Raw genomic sequence first — 27,795 nt, forward strand, 5'->3', positions numbered from 1 at the left:
AATATAAATTTATGACTTTTTTTTACTTTGGTTTCTCGGCTAGTCCCCATAACACAGGCTTTCTTCAGAAACAAAAGAATAATTGCGCAGTACAATAACATAAAAAAATTAAATGCAAATGAAAGTTTCACGAAAGTATTCATTGGTTCTGAATTCGTAATTTGCATGCTAGATGTGCATGGTACAAAGCATAATGGATCCGTTTTTGTCCCTTGTACTTTTTGTATACACAGGTCTGACTAAATATCACAGTATGGGAACAGACCAATCACGAATCAAGGCGTTGTATGCCAGTCATGAGTCTGTTCTCCGTTGACAACATGGCAGCTCCTCCAGTGGCTCCTTGCTCAGAAGCACTCATCATCGAAATTGAGCGGTGTCCATGGCTATGGAACGCAAGCCGTATGGACTACAGGGACACTGGGAAGCGCAAAAATTCCTGGAAGGCAATTGGAATCGCTTAGTATGACCTCTTAACAGAACTATATAATTTGCGCCTCAACCCAGGGCACCTCTGGACGGCCTGCCTTCGTCGCACGCTTGCTGCCTTCTGTCTAACTTTCACTATGCATGAACGTTCCCGTTGACGGTCAGCTGCACGCGCCTGGGCGTACACTCGAAGCTCGCAAGACGCCAAAGTGTTATCAAAGATTTGTTTTGGGTCACGCCGGAGGCGATAGTGCCAATAGACTTCCCTGCCATTCGCAAAGAAACGTTTGCGAAGTTCTGCATGCCAAATCAAGGAAGGCCGTCGCATACCTCAGCGATTAACTTACATCACCTGGGATTTTTTGAACGTGAAACTGAAATCTCGGTTACCTGGCACCTTCTCTCCAGCTAGGATTCCAACCCAACAACTGGGGATTCGATTCTTTGGGCCGGCGGTTTGCCTCGGAGCCACAGATGCGGCCTCCCTGCAGCTGTCTGTGACCATTCACGTCCGAGTGGGCAGCGCACACCCACCCACAACCCACTGCTCGCACCTCTCGTTTGCGTACCTCGCATAACCATTTCCCAAAGTCATGGCACGAAATGGGAAGCCATTATTAATCGAGCGATCAGTAATGAAGAGATCAAACAGGCAGAACATAAAAAGACTACATTTCAGGATGCTGAAGGAGGTTTGTAAAGTTTGGGTTGAATACTGGCAAGCAAACCTGGTGCATGTCTGTTGCACCTATTGGCTGTCCTAATTGAAGTTGTGTTATAAATCTAGTTCCATCATGATTTCTGTTCTAAAACTTGTATTCATAAGCGATACTTTAGTTATTTATGCCACATTTACTTCATTCACTTCAGGCAGCGACTCTAACGCCTGCTGTCAGGCTTGGCTGGCCATGAGGGCCAAGTATGCGAGAGAATCGAAGAAACAAAGAGGCCGGAGCGGTGCTGGCCGCGATGGTCTTGCCGTGCCAACATGGCACCTCTTCAAGTAACTGGCCTTCCTTAAGGGCCAGATTCAGCACCGACGGTGATATGCTACATCACTTACTGCTAAGAACAAGCACAGTTGATATCGGGTCTGAGTTTAAAACATTTTTACTCTCTTCCATCAGCACCAAAGTGCTCCCTGTTGCGGGGGGAGTGGCGTCCACTTCTGCAGCGGCAGCAGACGTTGAAAAATGAGGCGTGAGCCCAGAGGCAAGTTTGCTTACACGGTAAGAAAATCTAGAACCGATTTGGGATCACCTGCTTTCTCCTACAGAGTCTTGTGGTAAAGTAAAATGAAGGTCAAGGACATTGTGAAAGAATGCCTGACTGTTGTTACGAAAGGAAGCATCTTGATTCCTCCCACACACTAAGCTAGATGCCATGTTGACAGATGTTTGCCCCACGTTATTCTATGTGCGGAGGAAGTGTTCTCGAGGTCACTTGATTTCTTTCGCGTCAAGATTTACCTCATGTGCTCGAGCCATCGGCGACAAAAAAGAATAGCGTCTGAAACTCACTTTTTATTTCATTTTCGTAGCTACCGGTCTTTATTCGGAGTGCAGACAAGCTGGCTAAGTTGACGTCAACCAGTTGGTGGCCAAAATTACCTTCAGGGCTCCTATTTTGGTCATGGGTGAGAGCGAGATCATTCTCGGCTGTTGACTATTATCGTTTATTATCAACTAACGAAACAAAATTAAATCCGTTTTGCAGTCTACGGTCAGGCAATATTTCAGTGACAACTTCTTGCCAACACACAAATGAGAAGAGAGGTGGCTTCTGACGTGCCTGTCCCATATCGCCCATCTACTGGTCAATATTGGGATTTGTATGGCTGCAAAACAATTTGAGATTTGCTAAGGAACCACAAGTTTGGCAATTGCTTCCAATGTCGAATTGCAAACGGTAGTTTCAGCCAGGAACGGATTCAGAGGGGAGGTCCGGATGTCCTGACCCCCCTCTTGATTTCTGCATGTGTAAAAATTTAGGGCGTGTGCATGTGTAAAACTTTCCCTTACCGCCTTATCTTTATGTTTTCTAATAACAGTGCACAAATTAAATTCAGGTTTGCACCCACAGTCAAGGCAGTGCATTGCCAAATGATCGTCAAGCTGTCCGCTCACTTTTTGGTTGTGTTCGCGCAATCTGTCATTTAGACATCTTCCCGTCTGTCCCACATACTTTTTACCGCACGTCAGCGAGATCTGATAGACGACTCTCGCTGCGCATTCTACAAACAAGCTGCGATGCTTCTTCACGCAGCCAACCGGTGGTTTGCGGTGAGGGTCCGTCATTTTGCACAACTTGGCAAGTTTTTCCGGTGCAGAAAGAACCACCCGAGCATTTACGTGGTTTGCTATCTTTTTGATATTGCGTGCGGTTTTGTGCATGTAAGGCACAACCGCCAGACTTTGTTTCTTTTGAGCCACATCTTGGTCTGGACTCGCTACTACTCGTAGCTTCTTTACAACTTTTTCTGCAGCCGACACCAGGAGCGTCCCTGGAAAACCGGCAGCCACCAAGCGTTCTGACTGCTCCTTCAGACTTTAAGGCATTGCATGATGACACAACCTTCTGATGGAGTTCACAAAGCACAAATTTACAATTCCTCTCTTAACAAGTTTCAAATGAGATGAATTGAACGGCAACAGGGGCTTATCTGCTCTTGGTTGGTATTTCCAACACACGTGTTGTTCCAAAAGTGTGAGCCTGATATCTAGAAACTGTATGACGTTGTCCACAAGTACCTCGTGCGTAAGCTTGAGAGGATCAAGGATGGTACTAAAAACTGTTAAAAGGCTGTTCACCACCAAGGAAAAGTGAGAAACATCATGGTGAAGAAAAACTAAATAATTGTCGACGAATCTAAAAACCTTGCTACCATTAAAGTCATTCAGGCATTCCGAGAGAACTCTGTCATGATGGGCTAAAAATATATCACGTAAAACTGGAGCTAAACACTAGCAAATACACACCCCTCGCTTCTGAATATACACTCCCCTGTTCCACTCAACAAAGGTCGAGTTTAGATCAAATGTAAGCAATTCGAGAAAGTCATCTACAGTCATTCCTGCTGCGTTCTGAAAGGCCACCACCCCGTGTTTATCGATGCTTTCCTCTACGCAGGTCAGTAGTTTGTCGTGCGGAAGGGAATAGTATAAATTCTTTATGTCTAGTGAGCAGGCTAGAAAACGTGACGGTCATTTGTCGATGCACTTCCATGACTGTGGGTGCAAACCTGAATTTAATTTGTGCACTGTTATTAGAAAACAGAGATAATACAGTAAGCAAAATTATAGAGGCAGACCTGATAAAAAAACTACGGAGATCGATGTGTCAGCGTGGCGTCGATCGATTTGGGCGACAAAGAGACACAGTTCTTGAGATCAGTGGCGTGGCATGGGATTGGTTGAAGGGCGCGATGATGCAGAGTATTTATACCCTTGATTTTCTAACGAACCAGTTGAAGTTGGTGCATTGTGTTGTCTCATTCCACAAATTACAAATGGGACCTAGTTAATAAACAGTCCTGTAATTCTTTACTACAGACTATCCAGAAAAGCGGTTGCATTGTGTGACCCTCGTGCGTGAATAGAAATGTGTTTTACACATATCTATTTGTTTCGGCCACAATTACGTTAAAGGACACATGCAAAGGAAAAAAAAACATTTTTTTTAAACGGCTTAGATGGAAAAAGGACGCCATAAAACGATTTTACAACGAAGAAAAAAAATTTTTAGAGCTATATTTACGGCGCAAAACGAATTTGTAGTTGGCGCCCGCGGGCACCGCGGAAAAGTGGTCTGTATTTATCACGTGACTGGTCTTTATTTATCACGTGGTGCTTGCGCTCTTTCGGAACCTTCCTATGGCCTCTAAAAGTAACTTATTCATCTTTGTTTGAAGTATAACAAAAAACCAAGACGAATAAGTAACTTTTAGAGCCCAAAGGAAACTCCTGAAAAAGTGCAAGCAGACGTGATAGACCTGTGCGCCGGTCAGACGACGGCGGCGGCGCCCCGAAGCAGACGAACTTGTGCGGCGGCGGCGACGGCGGCGTGGAGAAACGCGTTGAAGCGGCGTTCGCACAACGCTCAGCGTGCGGCGGCGACGCAGCGCGGCGGCGCGCGGGCCTACCACGTGACCAGCGGCGGCTCCCGCGAGCGCCAACTACAAATTCGTATAGCGCCGTAAATATAGCTCTAAAAATTTTGTTTCTTCGTTGTAAAATCGTTTTATGACATCCTTTTTCCATCTAAGCTGTCTAAAAAAATTTTTTTTTTCCCTTTGCATGTGTCCTTTAATGGCTCAGGTATTTTTTATATTCTTTTGCAAAAAATAGTGCTTTGAAGCAAGCATAACTTTTATACATTTTGACTCAAGACTGGGAAGGGATGGAAAAACACAAGGTCTTGTGTTTGTCCATCCATTCGCTTCCCAGTCTCGAGATTTTTACCGTAGAATACCATGCATCCGCCCATTTCACATTAAGCGCCCATTACCGAATTTGCAAGATCTGAGAAAATATGCGCACATTTATATGTAAAATTGATGACTGGACAAGCACTCATCCACCATTTTTTTGCGATTATCTCCAAAATTTGATTGGGCGCTTGCCCGGTATTTTACGGTAGTCAAAATGTTAAACCAACACCAGCTCGTTTGCACCCTTACCTTTTGTTCAATAACTTTTATTGTGTATTAATTATAAACATGGAAGTTCCGTTATGAACCCTGTTTTGACAGATTTTTAGAAAACTAATTCATACGCTCCTAAACCATAGTATGCATTTTGGAGGGATGTGGCCATGAAGTAATTGAACGTGTCTTTATATTATTAAAGTCGTAACCAATGACGCTATTTAGTCGCTGCTGAAGGTTTTTTGGATAGTTGTATTACACTCAACACAAACAGGCTCATTTTGTTCGTAGGCCACTAATTCGCTGTTGGAAATTATAGTATTAAAAAACTTAAATATGCCAATCTGCACCGATGACTTTTTGCAGCATGCTATGCGATATTCAGTTACAATATTTTGGAGTACTTACAGTTTTATGTCGTCACCCATATCCTTTTCCAGTTTCATACTAGTTGCGACTTCACAAAAGTGAAGTCAAAGAAAAATTGCACTTTTGAATGTTGTTTAAATTTTACTAGCGCATGAGTGGAAGGCAGTAAAAGAGTTACAATGATATACGTAAAACTCTCCCATTACCTCGCAACTTTTCGCTTTCCCCCGTTAGTCGGGCCACTAACAACCGAGTACACTTTTTTGACACTCACCTGCCGGGTTCTGACTCATGAGCCCTACTTCGTTTGGACGGGGCCGTACTTGAATCACAACTCTGAATTCGTGTCAAATAAAACTATTATTATTATGTCCGTGCCTGCCGACAATATCGAGGAACTCGCCAATTCTGCAGTGTTGCCAAAACCTTGCCTCAAAGCTTTAAGAGGCAGCCAAAGGAACGACCTCCTGCACGTCTCGGAAGGAGCCCCCATGTCCAGTGAAAAGAGATGGGTCACGTCGATTTATTTTATCAGAACATCCGTGGCTAACGTACAAAAATTGAACGCTTTTGTACGGACGTGGAGTCCGGCGCCGCAATTGGCGGCAACATCCCGCAGAGCCCTCGAGCTCCGAATCACTACAGCTGCCGACTCCAGTCCCTGGCACATGGACGACGGCGACACAGCGACACAGGACCAGCTTTGGAGCCGCTGGTGCATTGGCGGCAAAGTGATAGCCTCCTCCTTGGCTACACCACTGGATGCAAGGGAGGTGGCACGTGCACCTACCATAATGACGAGATGTTTCAGTGACATACTCTTAAGTTGCGATCACACTGCTAATCTTGATTGGTCAAGAGACGGTCTTCAGGGACACTGTCTGAGGCTTTTCCTTCCATGATGGTCATATTGGTCACTCAAGAACTGACTGCAGACATGTTCGAAGCCCACACATTTATCGAACGAACATCCTTCGAAGATGCTCGAGACGTTTCCGCAGGTACTTCCGTAGTGAACATTGCGCTTTTGTAGGATGCACGAGCAGGTCGACTTTGCGATTCCAACCCGTAAAGTCAATGCTGTTTATTCCTTCGTAACGTTTGATTGTAATTATTGTCATTTGTTCGTACCATCCTGATGAGGTTCCCGGTTTCAAGCTTGGAGGTGATCGAATGTCACAGAATGTGGAAGGCCATCCGCAACCGCTATGTTAAGAGACGAGAGCGGCGAAAGGCAAGAGTAAAGCTGGCGAGGAGGATGTCCAGCCTCCCACGTGGGTTCTTTTCAAGTTCCTGGGGTTCCCCGATGGTCAAATCTGTGCAGATGGTAGGCACAGAATGTTTTGGACAACAAAGGGCACTGCAGATTGTGCCGTATTTTGTATGCATTGTAACGATGACGTGGCAGAACCCTGGTTTGTCCCAAGACAAAAGGAGCCTCACACAACACCATGTCTACAAACTGGAGTGAAGGAGCCCCCACTTCCGTGCCAGGAGGCAGGTGTTCATAAAGAGTGCAGCTTTCCAGACAGACTCTAATGCCCGAGTCACGGCAAAGCGACTAACGGAAACAACCGACACCGTCGCGCCTCAAACACGAGCACCATGCACGCGAGGGTATCTTTGGCCGGCTTGCGATGACCCGTGCTTACTTTGAGAGCACCGGACAACTAAATGACTGCCAAAGGTATCGCTTGTCGCTGTTGTTTATTTTTGTTTGTCACTCTAACGGGACTTAGGCATGATGAGCTGAAAGCTATTTCAAATTTTCTACCTACGAGAAATATTGCACAAAACTGCATAGCTTTTATTCTGTCACTTGGTGTTTTTCTCAATATGCAGAGATCCTTGCGGAAATGTATTGCCCTGGAGAGACCGCAACCCCCGCAGAAAATAGACAGCCTGGGATGCCTGCTGATACCGAGATGGAAGACATACTGGAGCATGAAGACATACATTTTATTTAACAACTGCCTTCGATAAGCATGTTTGCAAGTGGCTCCTGTGTAATTACCCTTTTCTCACTCTCCTCTTTCATTTAAGCGATTGGCTATTCTTGGAGGCAGGTCCAAAGATTCGCCGGTTTGTCATGTCCTTTATAATTAGGATTCCATATTTTTTCGGGTTTATCGGAGCACCGGTAAACCCTGCAAAATTGACCTGCGGTCCAGTTCTGTCAGTGTCGCAGAAAACCGAAAACCCCCAAATCGGAGCAGTTTTTGAATGAAGAATCCTAAGCTTCACTCAAAGAAATAGTTCTGTGCTGCTTTATTTTACGGTGTTAGAACACACTCCCCAATTAACTGTTTACGTCCCTGGTATCTTTGGAACACCCCTTATCTAGTTCCTTTTTTTTTTATTGGTACGGAATGTTTCCGAGGTATTCGGGTCCCATGCATTTCCCCAGAGGTTGGGGCAATCCATGCCGATGTGTCGTTCCCCAAACATAAGCCCCAACAAGCAGCCATATTTTGTCTGACACCCAAGATTAACACCAGAAAATTTGGAACAATTTGTGGGAAAAGAAAGACCCTAGAAAACTCTGATGTGAAAACAAAAAAGCCTCCTAAAAAAGGAATTCTATTTATAGTGACGCAGTCTCCAGCAATATGCTAAACACACTCCGAGCGCACTGGAAAGACAGAGGCTAGGATACTCTCACTTAAGGAAATTCTATGGTGCCCAGAAGTGATAAATCTCTTCAGCCCTAGTGCACTGATTCAACTAGTTTCATTATCGCATTTCATTCTATGTGGAACAATGTGAAGCTGTCCACAAGGCATGTCGCACCCCTGCCAGTCACTGTCTTGGCCACGTGTTTCCAATGGGCCCCTCATATCGCTGAAGACTGTCCATTCTACAATACCCGGAGTTTCTAGAGCTGTGATGCTGCCTCTGCCCTTTCTTATTGCTACTGTCAAGTGAACCGAGCAATCGACGCTTCGGCTCAAAGTTCAGATTTTTGTTTTTTAATGTTTTTGCAATCTGTATGCCTTCTAGTTTCATATAAAAAAGAATTGTTACAAAATTCGGCCTAGAAGTTACAAAAAAAACAAAAAAACTTGAACGCCTCAAGCGCTGTTTACACTCTTGCGACCGAGAGAGACCAGACCGGTTTTTAAGCCTTTTGCGACTTCTTAGGACCGGATGCGATGCAGCGGAGCTGGTCCTAAGAGATTGCAAGAGGCTTGAAAACCGGTCTGGTCTCTCTCGGTCTTACTCGGTCGCAAGAGTGTGAACGGGCCTTTACCGCGACTCACAAAAATGGAGAAGTTTGTCACTTACGAGGTTTTTCGAGCTCGCGTCTCTCCCAAAGTTTGCGTCAGCCATTGTTGCCGTCACTTCGACCAGGAGGAATAAGCCTTCATTTCCGTTGACTCCTACCACAGTTTCGTACTAGCGGTAGAAATAATAATAAAAAAAACATTTTCCCGCGTCCCGACGAGCCTTCAGGAACTACGGGACATAAATGTGGTACTGCTATTTGCTAACACCCTAACGAACCATGCAGTGAAGCTAGCGCATCTTTGCCAATTGTATCGCGTCGCACGCTATCTGAAACGAGAACTATGGTTTCTGCGACTATTGAGCGTTTTTCACGATCGATGGCGACGAGAAAGGCCACCTTCGACTCCGGAAGAGTCGGCCACTGCGCCCGTTCAAGGGAAGGCGAAAGCAAACGCACAAAAGGGACAAATGCGATGGACCCACCCAGGGACCTACCGCTCGAGCAGAATGGCGACGCGCCCAACGCGCCTTCGAGCACCGCAAGCGCCGAGCAACAGAGCGCTTCGGAGTTCATCAACGACTTGTCGTACTCCGAAAGTGCTTCGGGAAAGAAGCAGATGACATTTTGCAATGAAACCATTGAGAAAGGAAGCGGCGGAAACGCCGTTATCTGCGAAAGTCAAACCCTTACGCAACTTGTGAGCGGCGCGACGTGGGGGACATGCGGCAAGAGCAAAATTTCCGTTGTGGAAGTTGAAAACAAACGCAACGGCCTTGCATCTTTGCTGGAACTCAAATGCACGAGCGTTGCATGCCCTCCCGAAGTTCTTTCAGCTGCATATAAACCACATCGTGCGACCGCCGCCGGCCGTGAAATGCGCGACCCTAAACAAAGCAGTGGAAGCGCCCACGACACCTTTGCATTCAACATGAAAGTAGTGTCAGTCACGACCAGCTGGTTAGATTTTGTGGCATCCTCGGTCTCCCCAAACCGCTCCATCAAGAAACGTTCCACAACATCTCGAAAAAAGTCCACGCTGCTGCCACCAAAGCCGTCTCTGACAACCTTGCAGAAGCAAGGCGAGCAACTGCGTCTGAAGCGGGTCAGAGCGACATCGCCGTGATGTTTGACGGGACGTGGCAGAAACGGGGACATAAGAGCCACAATGGCATTGGCACTGCCATTTCTGTGGACACAGGCCTCTGCCTGGATTTCGAGGTGCTGTAGGACTACTGCCAGGGCTGCAGTGTGGCAGGCATTTCATTCTCTTGTGTGCGAGAAGAACGTAGACTGCTCATCACATGCAATAAAAACTGCAGCACCTCTACGTATCTGGAATAGGACACAGACATACAACACGGACTTGCAGTTTACAACATCCCTCAGCGACGGAGACAGCAATGCGTACGCGGTAGTGTCAAATGCAGAGGTGTATGGGTCTACCGCGGTGACGAAGGAGGACTGTATGAACCATGTTGCCAAGCGTCTTGGAACAGCCCTGAGGAAGCTAAAGACGCCTCTACCACGTGGGGAGAAGCTTGGCGACAAGACCATTCTACAGCTGCAGCAGTACTACCAAAGTGCCATCACCAGCAACCGAGGGAGTGTGCGAGGGATGTACTGTGCAATCTGGGCATCCTTTTTTCCCTCATGCTCGACTGACAGAGCCAGCAGCCACAAGTTCTGCCATGAAGGGGAGGAGTCTTGGTGCAAGCATAAGAGGGCAATAGCTCTGCAACCACCAGCTCCGGCCCACACACCCTTCCTCACCAAAGCACAAGGGAAGGCAGTGCTTTCCATTTACCAGTGGTTGACAGACATCAAGCTCCTTGCTCGCTGTCCGCAGGGAAGATGAAGAATGCTACTGAGTCCTTGAACACCGAGATTTGGATGCTGTGCCCTAAGACCCACTTTGCTGCACGGACTACGGTGGAGACTGCCACCGCCATTGCTGCGCTATGGTTCGATAGGGGCCACTCCAGCCTTGAGCAAGTTCTGGAAGGGCTAGGAGTCCTCCCTTCCAAGCAGCTGGTCCGTCTGAGCAGTGCAGCTGACTAGAAGAGGGGAACAAGCCTGTCTCCGAAGCTGACCGCTGAAGCGAGATCCCATCGACGCCATCAGGAGAAGCATGCTCGTGCAAAGGACTCTAAGCACAAAGACCGTGAGGGCGCTACCTATGCTGCGGGAGAATTTTAGTCTGGGGATCCAACGATAGACATTTTGGACTATGTCAGCCTCAAGTTTCGTGCAGTTGGAGTGGCAAGTTTGGTATCTAGCATAACAATAGACTTTGAAATGTGTTTTTCATTTCATTTATTTCTCCTTAAGGGCCCTGTGGGGCAATACATAAGGGGGGGAAGCTTGTGGGGTAATACAAAACATATAAACATATAAACATATAACATATTCTCTACAGTGTTTTTGCCCGTTTCCTCTAGTTGTCAAATCACAATGAAATTTTACACAGCTGTTTCTAAGGCTGCACAGAGTGTGCAAATCTTGTTAGTTATAACGTAAGTACAACAACTTTTCGTTTTTAAATACTAAACAAAAAGTGAAATTTTAAAAATACTGACAAACTTTTCTAAATTTTATATAAAAAAATATTTTAGGTATTGCTGATTCAAATAGATATTCACACTAGTTATTGGGGAACCAACCTGGCTATTTAGGCTGCTTTACCTTTATAATTAGCAGGAAACATTGTGTGCACAATACTGGTACTTTTTATGCATGTCATGCAGCACAGATATTGAACCAGAACAGCTATCAGCGAACGGATTGCGTGAATGAAAAGAGGAGCCCGATTTCTACTAGCTGGGCATATTTCAGCCCCCTAACCCCAATATTTAATTTAAAAAAAAGTATTCCTGAAAAGCATATCTTTTTTTTTTTTTTTTTTTTTTTTGCTGTGTGGAAGTTCCACACAAGCGAGTTATGTAGCAGTTTGCATTCCCGTTTCTGCGTTCTGTTCAAGCGATTTCCCCTGCAGGATTTAGGTGACCTCGAACCATCGGCAGCATGCTTGGCGCTGCTGGAACTGGAGGAGAGCGGCCAGTTGCCCACACCGGAGCAATTGGTACCACCAGGCACATCAGCCTCTCAAGGAGCGTCACCAACAGATGCTAATCCTATGCATAGAAATGGAGGTGTAGGGCAGAGGGTGTTGACGTCACAGCAGTCGAGGCCCCCTCCTGCCAAACGAGACTGTTTGAGGGCTCGACAAACTCGTACACGAGAGGAGTTTGCAGGATCCCACAGGATAAAGGCAAACACGTGCACAAGGCCACACATGGACATTAGCAGACCTAACATTGCTTTTGCAGCGAGTCTTGGCAATGCCCTTCACATGCTTCTACCCCGCCTGCAAATCGTTGCGGAATTGCAGTTTTATGAAACACTCCTTGAGCTTCAGGATAGCTTAAATGACGGTTGAAAGAACATCTTTTTTTATATATATAATGAAGATAACATTGTTGCATAATGTCGAGCATGGCGACAATTTATTACTGCATTTATTTGAAAAACAAGGTGTCCTTGAAAGAAATTTAGCTTTTTTTGTTTACCACTGGGACATATGCATCCCACTTGTAGTGATAAATCTGGCATCTCCCTGAGCAGTCGCTCGGACATGCTTATCCCAATTTTACAACTTGCGCCATCTCTTGGAAGCATTAGGAAGCTCTACATTTTAGTTTGAGTCGCTGCAGATAGATTGGGCTGCGTACTTTCCACGTTTTTTGTGCCTCACCGTATCTGTTTACCATAGCTGAACCAAGTAATTTTTACATGGCTCTGCCCTCAAAAACAAAATGCCTGGCGAGTACAAACTGTGCAACTTGCACCCGGTGAACCTGTCAAGAGTATTCTGAGCAGGTTTTGAGCTTCCAAATTACTCACAGATTTTAGTAGTATAGAACGCCAAAGCTGAAGTCTTCTGAGTGACACCATAACTAGATGTAACAGCGCTCTTTAATAAGAGTTTGTGTTCTAATTTATTAACACTTGTTTGCCACATTCTTGTGCAGGAAAACAAAAGAAACTGACAATTGAGGAAGCTCTCGATTTATATCTTAGTCTACCAGATAACGCTGATGACCGTGAAAATGAATGGGAAGAATCCGACCACAAAGCGCCGTCCGACCTTGACGCCGAAGAGAGCATCGAGGAGAAGCAAGTGACCCCAGGGACGCAAAATCAGAAAAGGCAAGCCCCGAAAAGACTTCACGGTCAGCCCCAAGAAGCGTCGCATCTCGACTGAAAAATCAGTCGCTGCAGAAGATGGTGCAGTTGCCGAAGGAGTGTGGCCTTCACAACAAAGCCTTCAGAGGGCAGCATGCCACTGGACGCATTCCAACTTTATTTTTCTGAAGACGTTATCGGTCACATTACAGTCCGGACCAACTTGTATGCAAGTCAAACGAGAAGAACAGACAAGGACCCCTATCACGCCCGAAGAACTGAGAGCATAGGTCAGAATGCTCGTCCTTACGAGTAGAGACCCCATGCACCATCTTCATCTTTATTAGAGTTCGGACAGCCTGTAAAACGTGAAGGAGATCTCGCAAGCGATTTCGTGCGAGAGATTCCAAAAAATAACAAACTGTCCGAATCTAAACGACAACACTCATGACAGCGGGGATGCGGAAGACAATGATCGCTGCTACAAAATGCGTCCACTGATTCATATGATGAAATAAAAGTTTGAAAGCGAGTGCCAACCATCATCCCATCTTGCCGTAGACGAGAGCATGATCCTTTTCAAAGGGAGATCAACACTAGAGCAGTACCGTGTTTGCACGATTCTAAAGCACACTTTCTTTCCAGAAATTTCAGGCTCAAAATGACATGCGCGCTACAATTGGGCCCAATAAAAATTTGAAGTAAAAGTAAGTCTAAAAATATCGGCTAGGTGACGCATGCTACCGCCCGTTACAAAGTGTGCAGCGCTTTCTTTCTTCCCATTTATCAGACAGATAATCACGTATTCAGTCACATAATCACATACCACAATGTTCACTTTCGTATTGGCCAAGCGCCGTGCTGTCTCGTGTCACCGCAAGCTTGAGCCAAGCTGCTGCTGATGCGATCGTTGCAAGATGGAGAAACAGAAGCGATTTCATTACGAGGCATCATTCAAACAGAAAGTGATCATCCTTGCTGGAAAGGAAGGTAATCAAGCAGCGTCACGATCACTGGGCATCCCGGAAACGTGCGTGCAGGATTGGCGCAACTACCCGCCTCTTCGGACGTCATCAAGGCCAATTCTTTCGCACTTGCTACAGGTTACAAGATCCGCCGCTCTTGATTCCAAGCGAGTAGGAGCTGGATCACCAAGTTCATGCGGCAAAAAGGATTTTCGCTGCAACGAAAGACGAGCATTTGTCAGAAGCTCCAGAAACCTTATGAAGCGAAGTTTGTCATGTTCCAATGTTTTATGATCAAGCTTCGACAATATAGGGGCCACATGATAGGACAGATCCGAAACGCAGACCTAACACCCATGTTTTTCGACATGCCTTCGAATTACACGGTCGAACAAGAGGAGCCAAGCAGGTAACAAAAAAACTGATTACGGCGACGTTAGGATGCATGGCAGATGGGCGCAAGATGAACCCTTTTTTGATTTCTGAAAGGAAGACTTTGCCTACCAATGTTAAGTTCCCAGAAAATGTCATTGTTCAGATGCACCCCAAAAGATGGATGGACACCGACCTTATGATCCACTGGATTGACGCCGTACGGCGAAAGAGGGCTGGAGCCGACTTGAGAGTGCTTTCTATGCTGGTTCTAGACTTGTTCAGATGCCACATCAGCCAGCGTGTCAAGGACAAACTTGCTAAATGCTCCCACACATTGGTGATCATCCTCGGCGGGATGACGTCTCAACTGCAGCCACTGGACGTGTGCTTAAACAAACCAACGAAAGACTATGTGCGTGCAGCGTACAACGAGTGGCTCGCTGCATACAAGCACACACTGACGCCAGCAGGGCGTCTGAAGAAAGCAACGCTCGACGACCTGGGCCCGTTTGCTCGAAGCCGGTTAACTCTAACCGCGGTTAAAAGTTAACCGACCTTCCCTACTAGGTGCCTACAAGTACCTAGCCAAGTTTGAAGAGGGCTGGATGAGCGATAGCTCCGTGTTTTATTATGGGGCGGTGGCTGGTGTCACCTACTGGCTGTAGCGAATATAAGTGGCTTCTGTGGAAAGGTTCCCGAAATGGGGGGACCCAAAAAATGCGCGCTGCCTGGTTTTCGCGACGCAGCGTGGCATACATTTGAGCTTAAGAAACCATTTTTATTGCTCGTGGTACAAATAATTGGCAAGGTAAAACTAAATTAACCCTTTTTGGAAATTTTCTAAATATTTGGCTGTATGAAGTGAAGAAAAGCCTCGTTGAAATTTCCTTCCGACTTCGAAAGAGGACGACGAAGTTGAGTCCTAAAAACGATGAGAAAGAAGTGAGCAGTGAAAGGCAGCATGGTTGGCCAGGGCCACCGGCAGCATGGTTGGCCAGCATGTAAGAACTCATAAATTCAAAAACCTGTAACTTGGCTCCACTGAAAATTGACCTATTAAATTACCCGAACATCGAGAAGAACGCTGGAAGTGTAATTCTATGATCCGCGCGCGCTGGCCTTCCACTTATAAAAGATTTGAAGTAAATAATCATAATAAATCGTTGACGAACGCCCGTGCACGGCAACATTTGTTTTAGGCTTTTTGCTTCAGAACAGTTATTACTGCAGACGCCAGCAGGTGCAGCGCGTGTAACTACACTCGTAGCATGCACCTCGGTGCTTTTGAAATTAAGCGAGGTCTATGGGAACGCTCCATGCTTCTGTGTGCTATCAATACCCGGCCGATTGAGTCAAGGCAATCCACTTTCCAAAAACGTTGCCATGCCGACAACTATCGCGTTCATTTAGGCTTAGGAAAGGTCAGAGTCGAAAGTCTATCTAAAAAATGCGGCGAGGTCATTGCTCATGTTTTGCGTTTTAAGTGAGGTAATGCAGCGCGAAAACCTCCTGCACCATTCATTGCTGACTAACGCGCCCGCTACTGCAGCTACTGCGACGTATTAGTTCCAAAGCGAGCGGAGCTCACTCACCGGGGCACCGCCATGTTTCCCCGCCGTCCTTACTCTGCCGGTCACGTGACCCAAAATTCCCCGTCGTAGGGAAATCCGGTTAACCGCGGTTAGTTAACCAGCTTCGAGCAAACGGGCCCTGGAGCAATGGGTACACGACGCCTGGAAAGCACTCCTGCGGGCGATGGTCGTACGTTCCTTTCAAAAGTGTGACCTTTTGAACGCCATTGACGGAACCGAGGGCGAGATTTTGAAACTTACGTCGGACTCCGACGACGACTAGTGTGGCTGTTTTGTTAGTGCGTGTGGGTGGGTTTCATGTGTGTCTTTCACGGATGTGGTGTTCAGCACTCATTATTTTACCTGTGCGGTACAATCGGCATCAAATTATTCTTAAAACTATTCAGAGCTAAATTTACCTGCACGTTACAGTCGGGGGCGTGCTAGAATCGTGCAAACACGGTACATGCCAATGAAGCCAAAAATAAAGCGGGACTTCAAAGTCCGGTGCCTGGCGGACTCAAATGCTAGCTACCTTGTAGGTTTCAGTTGTACCAAGGAGAAAACTAAGATCGTCCAAAAAACAGAACTCTCTGGGAGCATATTGTGCTGTCTGTCTGAAGGAATTGTACCCCCTGGTAGTCAGCGTTTTTTTGTTTTGTTTTTTTGTTTTTTTAGTTATACAAGTTTGCTTTAGCAGCTACGTGACGGCACAGACCTACCCAATGAGGTCAAGGTTGACAAGATGAACAAAGGTGGCTACATCTGGCACAAGAAAAATGATGTCACGGCCTACCAATGGCGGGACAATAAGAATGTTTCCCTAAATCCAACCACCACGAACCAGACGGAGGAGCAGGTGGATGTAGAGAGGATGACGGCAACTCGTCAAAAACTACCCGTGAAGTATCCCATTGTTGTGGAAGACTACAATGCGTGGATAGGGGAAGTAGATCGTTTCGATCAAAAGCATAACGCTTACCCTCTAGAGCAGGGGTGGCCAGGTTGACCCGGCCTAAGAGCCGCAAACAAAACCACGAAACTTTCAAGAGCCGCATGGAAGAAGAAAGGCAACAAAGGGAGGGAGGGGGGGGGGGGGGGGACTTTTGTCCACAGCAAAAAACGAAATTCAAACTATTTTCTATCTATCCAAGTCAAAAGCAGTCCAACTGTACGAGTAAGGTAGCAGTAGCACAAGACTACCAAATGGCTACCTGTCTCGATTTAAAACGCGTTCCATTTCTCTTTTTGGGGAAGTGCTCGTGTGACCGGGAGGGAGGCGGGGAAGTGTGTGTGTGTGTGTGGGGGGGGGGGGGGGGGGGCAGTGGAGGAAAGCCGCGAGCCGCGCTTTAACAGGCGAAGAGCCGCATGCGGCTCGTGAGCGGCAGCTTGGCCACCCCTGCTCTAGAGAGAAGGTCGAAGAGGTGGTGGAGCCGCACTTCTACTTCATCCGAGATGCGGCTATTGTCAACGCCATCATTCAGCACAGCTCCGGGGAAAGCAGTTTGTACCTGCAGTTTCATGTCCTTCTTGGGTGACATTTCATCAAGCGCAAGATTTTTTGGTAAAGCAGGCGCAGCCATTTCCTCCCCAATCGAGGAAAGAAAGATGGGCACACGATGACAGTGCATCTGGAGGTGTGCGATACAATCAAATGACCCACTCCAGGCATAGGTGCGCTGAAGACAACCGTGAACTACCATGCGCACACACCACAAAGTGCGACGTTGGCACGTGCGTAGCATGTTTCATGCCCTATTGTAACAATTTCCAACTGTTCTAACTGTGCCTAACTGCGTCTAAATACCCAACAGTGGCAAACTGCCCGCTAAAGTGATTTTTTTTTTTTTTTCTATTTTCGAGGTTGAAATAAAATATCCTCAGTTCACACATCTTTGTTTACCCCAAGGGGCCAGCGTCACCATATGTCAGAGGCCATATTTCAAAAACTAAGAGCATGCAATGGGTGATTTCTTCTGTATCCGTGATTTAGGTGAAACAATTTTTAAAATATAAACGCAGCTCCACTGAAATAAAAAGAAACCAGTCTCTGATGGGTTAACACTTGAACTTGAGAGCTCTAGCTTATTTCCCCGGTCTTGTAATATTGTGGTCCTTTTTTGACTGGATACCGTAACATACCGAGCACGCATCAATGTCGCAACAAGTGCCCACCCCGTTTGAAACACTTGAAATATAAGCAAAGGCAATATCGAGTGCCCCCTACTCCCAGAAAGCTACCCATGCGTCAGCCGCTTCTCTGAGAAATTGGTACTGTGCGACCAAGCTCGACATGTGAGCGCCAGCACAAAGCTTGCTTGACAAAGCAGCACAGCTGCTTTAGAACTTGGGGCTTCCACCAGACTCCTATACAGGTCCTACACCATTCGACCGGATCAAAACAGAAACCACCCTACAAAGTGACCCTTCGGCTTTTCTGCTCTTAGTCCCAACAAGTTTCTATCCCCATTGTTCATAGCTACCTAGAACTTTTGCATGGTCATACACTCTGCATTTTACAGTACAGTTGCGTGCATAAACTTGTCTTTTCCTTCTCTTATAATCAGACATTTTTAACTATATGTCTGTGTCTTGGTTCTTTTTATACACTCCGCAAGCCACGAACAACATTGCAAGAAAGACCTGGACATCAACTCGCAAGATGATGAAACGGGATTCGTGAAGCGGCTATCTTGCCCAGGATGTCTCAAAAACCGAGTCTTTGAGAGAATGCCGCAGCTATGTCTTCTCTTGAGAGCAGTTTGGACGAAGGAAACAGCTGCATCACTCACCTTGCAGACAAGCATCTAGCCTCCTCCTCCGCAGTACAGTCTCACCTCCTTCCGGACCTTGTCAGTAGGAATAGCAGACGCCATTCCCTCAGTACGCAACCGCACGAATCCAGCCGAGATCTGCAGGACACACCGGAAGAAATGTCCTCGTGAGCTTCTTCATAGTCAACAAGATCATGAAGGAACAAAGCAATGTTTCCCGTCCTAGACAGAACAATCTACCCTTAAATGACCAGCACTACTCGCAAAGCCTGAACTCAAATACAATGGTGGGACTGACAAGTGGTGATTTTGTAGCAGGAAACAACTGGTTTTGGAGAAGAGATTCCCACTTTTGAAGCAGAGAATTTCGAGCCTTCAAGTCAAAAAATTTAAAAACCGCAGTTGTTGGAGTGTTGAGAGACTATTTAAAGTGTCGTACCAACAGAGGACCTGGCCTCTACAGATATTTATTTATTTATTGAACAATCATACGTGGGTAATTTTGCAGACATTTCAATTAACCTATTAGGAGTACCGATGGCGTCTTCGGTCCTTGTTTGACGTAAAAAGATGTTTTTGGCTACTTTGGAGGGTTTGTATCACGGTGACGTAATTGTTGCAAGTTCGACACCAAACAGACACTTTCGTGCTGAACGTGTCTCCTGGTCTCTGTTTTGTAGTAGTTAGGCGTGTGCAAACACATTTTGGGTTCAAAGCAAAATTAAAGTGCAAAGTGGTTTTGGTCGAATATTTTTTTAATTGAATACTGAATAGTTGCTGTGCCTTTCTCTACTCCTTTCACTACTGTTACATCATGCTTAAACAAAAATTTAGCTGAACCGGCAAAGGTTGTTCCTAAGCTTCTAATTGCCCACTTATGAGCTCTCTTAAATTTAATCTAGCTATATTTATAGACTGTGCCTTCAGAAAGTCCCATACTTACATCGGGATGACAAGTAAATGACAGATTTGACATAAAATTAGACCTATAAAGGAGCCCAGCCATAACTAATGAAGGGTATTTATAAATATCCTCGCAAATACCTTCGATTCTGAATTAAAAAGGAAAAAACAAGCACAAATGAACGCAGGTTGTTACAACATTGCAGCCTAACACATGCCCTTGCATAATAGCCACAGTTAAATTTTGAGAATTTTACTGTAATGTAAATATCAACAATCTCGTGTCCTTTCTTTTCTTTTTTTTTTAATATACCAAGCACACGTGCGCATCGTACCGCTTTTTTTTTAGTTGTGTTTATAGCCTAAGCGTGAAACTGCGCTGCGGCGAAGCGAGTCGCAAGATTGCAGTGTCAGCTCTGCAGGTATTGCTTCTCCGCAGCGCACCGGTGCTCGACGAAAAGCACACTCAAAGGGGCTAACCCACTCCCAACAACCTCTTGGGAAGTATGAACATTGCAGCTCATTTTGAATTGAATATCAAATTACATTGTATTAACTACTATTCTAACATTTGAATATTTGTGCAACCCTACTCTTTGCACACAGTACTCAAACATCCGGAAAAAAAAAACACAGCTGTACTTTATTTTTAGTGGCCTTATCAACAATGCCACGTGCCACACTTTGTTTCTTTTTTGAGAACAGCTCCCTTTTGGCACAAACTGTGCACCAATGCAGGAGCAGCATGTAGCAGGTTATTTGTTTTGGCAAGTGGTGCAGCAGTTCCCCTACTGCAAATACAAAGTGATTCAAGGAGACGCCAGGCTCTTTAAATTGACCGCGAAATTCGGTTTCTTAACCTTTCGCGCTACGACTTTGTGCAGCGTCGCCCACAGATGGTACTTTCTTTTTTTGTAAAATTTACAAAGAGCGAAATTACCTGAGAAAAAAGTAAAGAAAGAAAAAGGCTTAGCTCCTAAGAAAATGCAGCGACGCCACCGGTCTTGAAACAACACGGCGCCGTTTCGCACGGGAGACAAGAGATGGTGCAACGAACGCCACCAACGAACGAACATACGGCGCCGAGAGCCGGCGTTTTTACAGACAATCTTTTCGACTCAAAAGCGGCGCGCGTTGCGCAGGCGGCGACAGTCGCAGAAACAAAAACAGGTACGGTAACAACGAGGAAGTGCAGTTCCTTGTCTGCTAGAAACGCCGGCTCTCACCGTCGTCGCGTCGTATGGTCGTTCGTTGGCGGCAGTTGGCATCGCGACCGCTTGCGCCATCTCTTGTCTCCCGTGCGAAATGGCGCCGTGTTGTTTGAAGACCGGCGGCTTCCGCTGTGTTTCTATAGGAGCTAAGCTTTTTTTCTTTCTTTACTTTTACCTCAGGCAAGTTCACTCTTTGCAAATTTTACAAAAAAAAAAAAGCAACATCTGTGGGCAACGCTGCACAAAGTAGTAGCGTGATAGGTTAATTTTGCGGTTGATTCAAAGAGCCAGGCGTCTCCTTGAATCACCCTGTAGAAACACAGCGTGTTGTTCACAAAGTTAATTAGCCTTTTCCTGAATTTCGCAGATTATAGAAGCATACGGAAGGTTTAGAAAGCCAATGAGAAGCCAAAAATAGCTGTCAGGTATATTTCTCAATTAAAGGGCAGCTCCGGTTCATTTTCAACATTAAGAAAACAATGCAGTTCTCTTCATTATCGCCTAAAAAAAGCCACAAGCCACATATTTCAATCAAATTCTGCCTAAAAATTGATGAAACTGACCAACAAATTTTGAGGTGCCTGGAATTCCCAAAATCTGCTAATCCCAGCAAGCGAGCTGCGGATAGCCAACAGCCCAGTCCATACAACCATGCCGGCGCAGCCCACCCTGCACTACCTACGTCATGCTCAGGAAAATTTGTTTGCTTGTTTTGTACTTTTTCGAGCAAAGCAGATCCGCTCATCATTGGCCACGCGATTTTTGGAATGCGCATACGCCACGAACGCTCATGTGCTCCCGTGCGAGAGAGGCAGTTGAGCATGGCATGTTTGAATTGACTGGGCTGTTAGCATGGCATACTTCTACAAGCCCGTCGCAACATATTTACGTGCGATTTACTGAACTTCACGTTCTGCCAATGCTTTTAAAGCAAGCCCATGGGAAAACTAGTGCTTTTCTGAGCTAAAGCACAAGCTGCAGCCGTGGCAGTGCAGGCGTCGTCGGGTGTAGCGGAAGACCAGTCATAGCAAAGGACTTTTGCCTTCGCGTCGAGCTGCGCCCGGTTGCCTGGTACGCAACGACGAAATTGGTACCGCGTGGTTAGAGCGTGTAGCTGATGCACAGCAGCAATGTTGCCTGCCATAGACAAGCTTTCGGTTTTGGTTTGTGGTAAACTTTAAATGAAGATTGCGCAAAAAATATTACACTTTTTCGAAAAGTAATTAAATAGAACCGTGACTTCCTACCCCGGGATATATAATTAACCATTAGGTCAAATTTCTTGAAATTGACCAAGTTGCCCTTTAACCAGGTATAAGAATGCATATCAAATTCTGTTGCTCCAGAAGTATGACAAATTTTCTAGCACATTTTTTTTTTCAGATAAAAGTATTTAATAAACTATATAGAGGAAAGTTTTCACATGTGGACACCTGACAATTTCCAGGGTGCTGGGAGGAGGACTAGGCGGCTGTTGCTGCCACTTCACAGGGATTCTACTGTTCTTTTACACAGTGCCACATAAGTCTGCCAAACACGACAATCTGGGGTTCTCGTGCACATTCAAAACCAGTATTGTCTTGTCCCGCAGAGGCAAAATATGGAGACGTGCTGAACATAGAGATGGACAGTCAGCCAGACAGGTGGGTGGCTAAACCACTGCTGCCCACTGTGGGGAGACCCCGGACTATATAGAAATGACTTAACTTTCGTAAATATCGCAAACTGAAAAATATTAAGAAAAATTGGTCTCACAATTGTTACCCCATAATAACAAATACACAGCATATCACGCAAAGTCGCAAAATTTTGTGCCCACGAAATAATCCCGAGACCCACACTTTCCCGAACTTTCGAAATATAGTGAGCCTGCAAAAATAAAGTTGTTTACAGCATATCCGTTTAGCACCGTAATATGTATTTATGAGCGTTGTTCCTACACAGATCCACCTCAGATTTTTGTTTACACTGTGCTAGTATCAACTACTGTGAAATACAGAACAGGCACCCACACAAGAGTTGGAGATAATCCCTAAGGAATGGAGTACACTCTTGAAACCAGTGACGCGCACTGTAAACCACCTCATGCGAGACTGCCACTTCAAAGGTCTATAGGAGCAGTACAGGGGTCTGATAGAACCCTCAATTTTACAGCAAAGGAGCATATGGCTAGGTTTCCGTGCATTTTTTGGTATCCGTGTGTAAAAAGAAAAGTCAGAAATTGCATGTAAAAGCGCTCTACTGTATGGAAATGCATATACGACTTGTCACCCCGATGGGCATTTTGATAAAGAAAGACGTTGAAATGTGTGATAGTAGAGATACATACGAGAACAATGTGCCTTCTCCCGCTCCAGTCGGGTGACGTCACTTCTTTACATATATATAAAAGCAGCAGCTCTTATAGTATATGTAAAGCCTTAAGTCGGTTATAACGAAATAGCAGATAGAGCAAAGTGATTTTCGATTCCCGTCGACATTGTCATAACCGATCTTGACAGTATCTTAGCGATCAGAAAACAATCATCACTACTCTTTCAAGATAATGTATACATACTGTAAATAAACATTTGGTGAAGTGCTTTTGTGTGTCTCATGGTGAGCCATCTGTGGTGCTGCTCTACAGCTTTGCTGGCCAACCACCTTCACAGAGTGGAATGGCTCACAATTTTTTAAAGCAGACTCACCACTCTCACCCCTTTGTGCCGGTGCTCCCGAGTCGAGCTTTACCGCGTCGCACCAACGCACGTGCATAAAGCTTCACAACATAGCACTGGATTCTTGGAGAAGCAGCCAATGCAGTAGAGCACCTCAATTAGTTCGGTGGGCTTAGAAGTTTCCCGGAGTGGCCGCTTGAGGCCCTTCGCCTGTATTTCAGACGTTTTAGAAGTAGGTGGCAAGCACTCATTGCAACACGGGCAGGCACGTGCTGGGTACTTTACGGCGTATATTTTTTCCCCTATCGCACTAGAGAACTAGGATTTACAAGCTCAGGTCCGGGTAAGTATTGTTTATGGTTCATTTTACTTCCCCTGTGAGCAAAGCCACAAGCATAACATCATTGCACCGAATAATGTTTTCACTGCACCAGCATGCATGTTTCGAGGGATGCCAAAAGCCCAGAGCATGCCCTTGTAGCTTATGCAACAGGCACACTTAAAGTGAGGCAGACAGCTGGGCATGTTTTTTTTTTGTTGCTTTTTTGTTTTCTCTAAGAATATTTATGCTGCTCTCCAATACCAGAGGGAGAACTGCAGAAGTGCTCCCGTCACTAGTCAAGCACACGGTTTGCACCTTCAATACTTCCTAGTCATAAGTAGGATTCAGTGTCTTTGGTGACTACCAATAAACCCTAACAATTGTTCCCCCAGGCGATTTGACGAAAATCTAGAAAAACCGAAGAACTGCGAATTAGAGCTATTCTAGTATAAGAAAAACTTTGTGGGAAGAACACCATTATCTTCAGCGTTGTTCTTCATGGACCTGGAACATAGCCTCCAATAAACCATCTGCGACGCCCCTTGCCCCGGAACCATAGGTCTCATCTCATGTCTTTTTGCCATCAGTACGGGGATGTTTTCCAGGTAAATTGAGTCACGCACCAAAAGTGAGGAATTCCATGCTCATGTCCTATTGTCTTCGATGAAAGCCCAATAAATGCCGGTTTCGACACAGAAAACTGACAACAAAAAATACAGGATCTATGCAAAAAAAAAACAATAATAATAAACACCCCAAAAAAGAACAAAATAGCTTTAATTTTAAGAAAATAAACTACCATAAACATGGAACTCAAGTAACAAGCTATAAGCTTGAGTTTCAAGTGTTTCAGAACCTTCTGAAGTGTAGTCAACTTCAAGGCGGCATCTACATATGAGTGAAACACTGGAACCTGTTTACCCAAGTCTCGAGCTACCCTCCCATCTCGTCTGTTCACCGCATAAACCAGGGTAACATGAGACGATGCTGAGAGCAAAAAGTATTGATATGCCACCGAAGAAAAATTTTGACACTAAGAACTGTTGTATCGTAAAAACAAGCTGCATTACACAGGTTAAAGGGCTGTTTATACCAGTGTGTCAAACTGAACCCAAACCAGAACCGAAAACCGGATTGAAACCGTAATTTTTCACCGAACTGGTGCAAAACCGAAACCGAACAGTTCCTATTGAACCCGAAGCGGAACGAAACCATAATCTGATGTGGCAGTTACCGGTTCAACAAAAGCAGTTTAGGGCCAATTGTTTCAATAATTGGTCTTCATGGGAAAAGTTGTGAGCGCATTTCTCTCTGATATTGCCAAGACTAATCCTACGTACTGTGAGATATTTACATTTCTTTTTTATTGCATGCGTAATAAAAAAATACATCATCAAAAGCAGAAAAACAAAGAGACGGCGTGGTCAGCGAGCTCGCTTAGTTCCCGTCTCTACTTAGGCATCTGAAGAGCTTCAACTTTACTTTGTTTCTTGGCTTGACCTTGGTGGCGCAGTAGGGGTGGCTGCGATTTCAAAGCACTGCTTGGCTACGAAATGTTTAAGTGTTTGAGCGGATTGCACCACTCTAGGCACGGACGCCTACGAGTCCGCTAATGATTGACCTCAAAATGGACCGCAGTTGCAATCGCACCGCGTCACCTTCCGCTTCAGTGCAGAGACACGCTGAAGGAAAGTGGGACCGCGCTGCATCGGTCGTATAATTTGTAGGGCCGCCTCTGGTTCATTTCAATGAAAAACAATATTTTCTTTAACGCGTTAAAAATGCTACCTCAAAAAAAAAAAAAAAAAGCTTGCGGTGTTGGAGACAACGTTATTCGGCGATGATTCGCCGACGCGCTGCACCTTGGAAGCAAACTTGTGCTTGTTGACTGGAAAAATGTTATGCATTACAATTACAAACTAATGAGCCTCAAATGTAATGGATTATCGTTACAAATCACTTTCACTGAAAAGTAACAGGTTACTTTACTCGTTACGTTACAGAATACTGAGAACCACAAGCTTGAACGACGAGAACTTTAGCTAGTCAAGGTTGCTCTGGCGCCGCCAAATGCGCAAGTCAGCGTAGAGCGAACCTTCTCAGGTCTCAAGTTTGTGCTTTCACTGCTTCGAGCCAACTTGAACAAGTCGTCGATAGACATCCATGTTAATCCGCGCGAACAGAAAGGCTCCGTAAGTATATATAACTCTATGAAATGTCATAACAGGTAAACGCTCTAGCGGGGTTTGATTAAACATATTCCCTTTTCGCTGCGAGATAAAATAATTCCAAATAAATATAATGGTTTCAATATGCCCCCACTTTTTTTTGTAATTTTGTTTCATTTATTCACTTGTTTAAACATTTAAGCACCCCGGGCGGGTATTTTATAGGATGGGATACAATAAGAACAGGTAACAAACAAGTAGCAGTGCGCAAACAAACACGGACCCAGGAAAAAAAATAACAGGACTAGCGCTGGACTTCAACTCAATGTTTGATAAAAAGTAAACACAAAGGAAAACAACCAAATCAGCAGACCATCACTGCATCAACATGTGCTCAAAAAAGCCATTTCTCTTTTGTGTAAATATAACGAGGTTTGGCTGACGCATTGGACTTTTTCCTTTTCTATCTCGTACACTTCCAGCTGTTCGCGTGCAGTTTTGTCAGCACCCCTCCCCAAAACTGCGATGCTCTCAAATTTCGGCACACAAAAGCAAGTGACGCAGTGTAAAAGAAGGTAGCCTCCTGAGGTTGACCGCAGCGACAGTGCGTGCTCACATGTTCGCGGTCATTGACACAACGGCCAATCTTGGCGATGTATACATGACCACAACTCCACGGGATATGATAAACAACCCCAAATGCACACATGACGTACGTGTTTCTGTGTTTTGCGGCACATGTTTTCTTCCGTTCCCCTGTCAGCCACTCTGGGGGATAGCTGCGACATCTTACTGGGTGCTGAAAACAGCGAGCATGTGTAACAAACACGAGTGTGCAGAGCAAAACAAATAAAAATATATAGAGGGCAAACAATCCAGCTAGAGGCCTTTTTACTGTCTACAAAATCATAGCCCAGCGTGTGATCTTCACAGCCCAGCAGGTGCGTCTTTGTCGTGAATAAGGGTGGCGATGTGGGTTAGTTGGTTTATACTGACGAAAAAAGCGCTTGTCCTGTTTGCACTTCCTCTAGTCCCCGTTTTCTGCGCGCTGTTAGCCTTTTCGTCTTTGTCGATTCAGAAAGCAAGGCAAGCCTGCGCTACACACAAGAACACTAAAGGTGGCACCGGCCATAAGCTCTTTTTTGGAAAGACCCATCCCGAAATTACGCCCTCTTCTGACAGAGCTTAAAATATTGCACAGCTGCGTGTGCAAAAGACACCATAAAAATGCAAAGTCGATCGCTTATATATAGTTCACTTAAGAACTGTATTACACAAATATCAAGCTTGCCACATTAAAGGGGCACTGACACATTGAATTCATATTTTTGTTTCTTATCCGAAACGATTGAAAACGGTGCCGGGACATTACCCTCAAAATTCGAAACTTGGGAATTCAGTATTTCTGAATTAAAAATCAATTTCCAAATGCCGAATTTGAAGTTCCCGCGCGATCTGCACCAGTACAGTGAATCAAATTTTGCGGTCTCCTTTGACTTGAATTTCTTTCGGACCTCCGCTCCACGCTGTGAAGCAAAGCGCCGTTTCCACCGCGACCCGAAGCGAGGAGGAGGTGATCAGGCAGGATAGAATCATGGCGCCGGCGCGGAAAAAAAATGATTTCTTCACAGACTCGCAGATCCTCCTCTGCTCGAGCAGCGTCAAGTTTTCCGAGGGAGGATACAAATCCAGGAAGCGACATCACACCGAACTCAGATTCTTGGTATTTCAAAAAGAGGGACTAGTGCGTTCGCAATTGCGTTAAAAAACATGTTTTATGATTGCCGTTATTAAATGTTATAGAAATCTCGCCTACGAAGCTTCTAAATTTCCTGATTTTTGACGTCACCGATCAAAAGAAGCAAGGAGGTGAGCGGCGGGAGATATAAACGCAAAAATAAAAAGTTGCGCGCGCGCAGAGAAAGTTTTTGCGCGATGCATTTTTTTTTTTTTTTGCGTGTCTATGACTACAACTTGTATCGATTTAGACGATAA

The 27,795-nt window shown here is 45.4% G+C and overlaps 1 long non-coding RNA gene and 1 pseudogene across 3 annotated transcripts; both read left to right on the forward strand.

Annotated features, from left to right (window-relative positions):
• The first annotated feature begins 1,268 nt into the window (after positions 1 to 1,268).
• LOC121834012 lies at positions 1,269 to 7,516 on the forward strand. Of its 3 annotated transcripts, none has more exons than XR_006076998.1 (3): positions 1,269 to 1,658; positions 1,970 to 2,065; positions 7,286 to 7,516. It is a non-coding gene; the product is annotated as an uncharacterized LOC121834012 (long non-coding RNA). The 3 variants fall into 3 exon arrangements; XR_006076997.1 differs by lacking the exon at positions 1,970 to 2,065 and having other exon boundaries at positions 1,269 to 1,471; positions 1,557 to 1,658; XR_006076996.1 differs by lacking the exon at positions 1,970 to 2,065.
• A 1,763-nt stretch (positions 7,517 to 9,279) lies between these two features.
• On the forward strand, positions 9,280 to 11,449 carry LOC121834005 (annotated as a pseudogene).
• Positions 11,450 to 27,795: the final 16,346 nt, after the last annotated feature.

The sequence above is a fragment of the Ixodes scapularis genome, unplaced genomic scaffold (genome assembly GCF_016920785.2).
Source record: "Ixodes scapularis isolate PalLabHiFi unplaced genomic scaffold, ASM1692078v2 ptg000247l_1___fragment_3__unscaffolded, whole genome shotgun sequence".
Lineage (NCBI taxonomy): Eukaryota > Metazoa > Arthropoda > Arachnida > Ixodida > Ixodidae > Ixodes > Ixodes scapularis.